At 41.7% G+C, this 5,053-nt stretch overlaps 1 protein-coding gene across 5 annotated transcripts in view; it reads left to right on the top strand.

Moving 5' to 3' along the window:
* Positions 1-501: 501 nt before the first annotated feature.
* The window catches only part of znf536 (zinc finger protein 536), a 191,302-nt gene continuing 186,750 nt past the window's right edge, over positions 502-5,053 (top strand). Inside the window, exon 1 of one of the 5 annotated variants that reach the window (XM_036980615.1) lies at positions 502-1,463. The gene's annotated coding sequence lies outside the window, so the exon portion shown is untranslated. Of the gene's footprint in view, positions 1,464-1,563; positions 2,199-5,053 lie in introns of those variants that run through there. The other 4 variants (XM_036980613.1, XM_036980616.1, XM_036980617.1 and 1 more) reach the window with 4 other exon arrangements.

The following is a 5,053-nucleotide window of genomic DNA, read 5'->3' as shown; positions in this document are numbered from 1 at the left end:
AGCGCAGCCGGGATCTTTCCTTCTGGATTATCTATTAATGTTCCACTGAAAAAAAGATAACACTATAAATGAAGAAAAAAAAAGACAAGAAAAAGTCATAACAACGTAGGCTAACACAATCAAACATTGTAGTTAAAAAATAAACACACAGCAGTATAGCCATAAAACCAATAGCTACTAGCTATCCCTTTTTACTCTGATTTAAAGTTACATTTTAAATCACAAGATGTCCAAGATCCAATAGAGTTATAATCCACTCCAATTAGGCTCATTGTAGGCCCTACACTCACACTTGAATCAAGCTGTAACACACCAACGTACATATCAGTGTCATACACAGATGGAGTGGCATGTGCTCATAACACATTAGTTCACTGTCATACTACCACACTGAGCATTTGCGTGTGAGTATCCTTGAGTCACACACCGCCTTGGCACAAGTGGAAAGGGGAGACCATACGCTCACAGCTGTTCTATCTCCCCGTATAAATACGACCAGGGAGTCCGGTGTGGGACTTCTGTCTGGTTATATACAGGATTTGATATCATCTCGATCAATGCGATGATGTGTCCCATGGTTCGAGGACATTTTGAATAATCAATCCGTCTGCGTTTGGCCGAACCATCACCGTCCTCCTCTTTGTCGACCTCTCCACGTTTGCTCGCTCTTATCATCGTCCCAGAGTCACATGCCCTTACATTCTAGAAAACCCAACCGTCCATAGTAGTATTTTATACTTTTTATTATTACCAAACCGTTCCGATATTTACACCATAATCATTATATAATCCCATAAGAGTCTATTTAAGCAATTGCTTCGTCAACGCCGGAACACTGAAACTATAATTGCATTATATACCGCTCCTTCCACCACCTAGAGAAACATCATATATCAAACCATCTTGGTGCGAACATTTAGGAGAATGAAAGGTCGGCCTGTGCATCTCTGTCCTACCGCAAAAGTTATGCCAAAAAAAGTTTAGAGTCCTCGACGAAGTATACAGCTCTTTAAATCATTTCCCCAGGTTACTTGGAACCGTTGGGTGAGCGCGTTTAATATTGGACTTTTCTCTTTCTGTTTTAATAAGGTACGACGTGGCCTTGTTGAACCGCTTGGTTGTTTTAAATATCATATTTACTAATAAATATGTTTAATTCCTAGCCCATGGCTTCAAAAAGCGCTCCCATGCATGTTGTTAGAATAAACCTGGTTCGTCAGGGCACCTGAAAAAAAAAGCCTCCCTCAGGACCAGTTTGCGTTTGTATGCATGCGATTGGCAACATAACTGGCTTATTTACATTAAATACGCCACAAGGTTACAGTGAGATGAACGTCATTTTATCACTGATTACTTCTCTTAAGCACTAGAGCTGTGACTGATGCTCAGGACGCGCAGACTACACCGATTTACCCTGGAGTTGTTTGGGGGAAGAAAAATACTTGAAATAGTTAACTGAAAAGGTAAGGACATGTACTTTTACAACATTATATGTGTTCAGTTGTTATGTGTTCACTGTGCATGGTCGCGGACTACATGTATCAAAGCCAAATTATACACGGTGTCAACGTAACAAGAATGACAAAGTGAATGGCTTCTGATGAGAATAGACAGATTTTAATAAGAGTGTTTACCGGAGCTCAAGGTCAGAAACAAGCTGCGAGGTTGGGAATGCTTTTTTTTTTTTTTTTACCGCAACACGGGGGAAATGTAGCCTACGATTAGAGATTATTATTATTTACGGTGTTGTTTTATCTTGGGTTACGCTCTTAGCTCCAGCAATGCCGAATGCCGCAAGACCTATATCTAGTTGCTGTGAATAACGCGGCGGACTACAATGGACTGCTTTTTTTGACGGTACAATGCATTTCACCTACGAGATAGGGAGAGTCCAAGCTCAAAGATGGAAATATGTTGTGATGCTGAGTGATTAGTATCAATGAACACGTTTGGCCTGGGGGGAAAAACAGACCGAATGAAATAAAACGCAATTGTTTACTCAGGATATGTGCGGAACAGTAAGATAGATAATTCTTCATTGGACCATCGTAACAGGTCCGAAGCGCACTTTTCCCCCTTCAGCGAAAGAAAATGATCTGGTCAATCATATGGACATGCCTCATTATTCAATGAACACAATCTCTCACCAAGGCATCGTTTACAGACAGGAGTTTCTTCGCGCTACTTCAAATGTGAAGGTAAGAAGTGCGAAGCTTACGCATGGGTTTAATGGGGTTCGGAATGGTAACTCGAAGGCGTTTCGCTTTTGAAAGTCAGTTTGAATAAATGTTGTTTTTATTGTATCATCTCAGTGGGGCCTGTTTCTCTACGTGATCAAAAAATACAGTATAATTAAATATCCATAGCGGTGACGTTAGAATGCGGGGTTGTCAGGGTGGAAAACATTTAGTCTACATAATGAAAGCATGGGAAGACGTTGAACAGCGACTCAGAACCAACTATTCTCTTTTTTTATTTCAATGATTTCATAATAGCCATATGTAAAAGTTGTATATTCCAGACGTTGAAAATAGACAACGGAGTGTGCATAAACGTATTGGACACATGACATGCATAGCACAGGCGGATATTTGCGACTACTTTTAATTAAGTATTAACTGTTTCTCATACAATCTGCCTCGGAAACTTTCTCATCGCATCCCTAGGGGTTTTGCTTAGAATTTCAGCTAACCTGAGTGCATATTGTTGGAGAAATAGGATTAAAGTTAGCCGCTGCATGCCATGTGTCAAAACTTGTGAGATGGAAGAGCCGGTGAGACCTGCCATTTTGTGCTGTGATCGACCTCTTATGAATAGCAGCCATGCATTATGCTTTGAGGAACGTTATGATAGCATTCAACAACTGAGGGCTAAATGTCATATCACGCTTTAAAACATTTTATGTAGACAACACACATATCACTGGAGAAATTCAGATTTGAACGACTGATTTAAAACGCAGCTGCTCGGGGGAAATGTATCCACATTTGCAAAAGTTATAGCGATTCGGAAACGAATAAAAAAGGTACTCATGACAAATAATTGTATGAAAAGGACGTAGCATAGCCTATAACTTAATCGGGAACGAGGTCGAGTCTAGCGAGTAGCGTATGCCACAACCTTCATAAACTATAGAGAAATGCACGTTGCCTAATTTAAATGTTCCAAAATATAAATTATACCTTTAAAGTGCATATAGATTTTGTCGGTGTGGGTTTAGATGTTTCGTTTCTTGCGCTGTGAATCTGAAATATGTCAGGGTAAATATATTCCCAGACATTCTGATAAACCCAAAATGTTCAAATCGCCTTTGTACGAGTCTATTATATATAATTTCGTGGAATTAAACACAGGCTACCCGTTGCACTGCCAGTGCTTCAAACTCTCCCCGGCAGGACTTGTCTGCAGGTGTCCCTCATCCAACCGAGCAGCCTTTCACCTTGAGTAGAAGGGAGCGATCCTCCCATGTAAACACAGATGAACCAGGTATGAGATGAACCCAACTGAAAGGCAGCAAATTAAAACAGTAGCCTAGGCTACAATGGCCGAGAAGACACACGACCCCCTCAACCGTAACGCAAGCGTTACACAACGTCCATCACATTGTTTCACTTTTTTTTGTATCTTCCGCAAAGTGGAGTTTGCGATAAATGTTTATTCCTTAGATTCATTGTCAAAGGAAATGAACAAATAGGATGCCCAGATGCACAGTCCGAGTAAACCACTGTCATTGTTTAATGGTATTTGCCAGGCGGATATTATGTCTGTAATAGTGTCTGGGCGTGAACCTTTTTTTTGTGTCAGTTCTTTTTATTTTCTTATTGAGATGAAATAGCGATGGACAACAGTCCCACTGTAGTGCACTGCATTACAGATCGGGGCCCTACAGCAGCCTCCATGCAATTACCGATAGTTAGGAGAATGACAATGAATTGTGAGAGGTATTATTGAGAGAAAGAGAAAGTGTTACTTTACTAACTGCTATGTAGTTGCAGCTCCTGTGTGTGTTGTCCTGGAGATACTTGACTGGTTTGCTACAAAATGTGGGGGAAATGTATTTTATTATTACATTATTATTACTATGATTACTATTATCATCATCATGAATTGTGCAAGAATGCCATGAATGCTATGACAGACTATCACATTTCACATAGTTCAAACAATTTATTTGACAGATTCAACATTTTGGTCATGTGTATGCTCTATTGTGAATTTGGTGTTATATTCCTAATCCCATCTTTAAATCTCATGTTTTGCTCTTATTTCATTCAATCACGTTCCTAAGCATCACAGGTGCCGTGTTTCAACTAGTTCGTCAACCTGTTTAGTGGTCAGCATTGCAGTGTGTCCTATTTTACCTGTGTCTGTTGCTCCGCGGGCCATGACAAGCCACAGTGATGCACATCTTTAGGGAGAGAGAGAGAGAGAGAGAGAGGGAGGGAGGATGAGAATATGAGAGAGAACATGGCATGGGCATGGCATCAGTGCTCCTCTCCGGACCTGTCAATCTGCAGCAAGTCAACTGTAGCCGGAGCAGGAGAGCAGTCAGAGACGTGATCAAACAGCCATCCCACTCTTAAATGATTCTCGGGCTCCTTTAATTGGTCGAAATTGTCTTCCAGATGTACGGCAGTAGCCAGGGTCTCTTGTGGGACGGTATGGCAGGCGAGGCCTGGCGATTAGGTATTAATTGATATGTGCAGTGGAGCCCCCATCCCCTCTGGCTCCAAAGGCTAAGGCCTTTACCCCTGTGGCTGTGTGCTCCCTTCACCCCCCCCCCCCAGTCTAGTTTGGCAGGCAGGAGGGGCTGTTTCAGGTGCGGGCTGGAAGGCAAGCTGGGGGCATAACACATAACAAATAGGCAAGGCTGGGGTGAGCCTTGTAGTATGGTGACCTTGATTTAGAAGGTTCACTTTGGAGAGATGATGGTTAATAGACCCTATGTCTTCTGACACATGTCATGAAGCCCTGTGTTCGAACACACGAGTGCTACAGAGACGAGGTGTTCACGTCTCACGCTTGTGAAGTTAGGTCCTGTTTTTGTCTGTAA

The sequence above is a fragment of the Oncorhynchus mykiss genome, chromosome 6 (assembly GCF_013265735.2).
Source record: "Oncorhynchus mykiss isolate Arlee chromosome 6, USDA_OmykA_1.1, whole genome shotgun sequence".
NCBI classification, from domain to species: Eukaryota; Metazoa; Chordata; class Actinopteri; order Salmoniformes; family Salmonidae; genus Oncorhynchus; species Oncorhynchus mykiss.
Note: the sequence above shows the minus strand (reverse complement) of the source record. Positions and strands in the feature narration are given on the sequence as shown.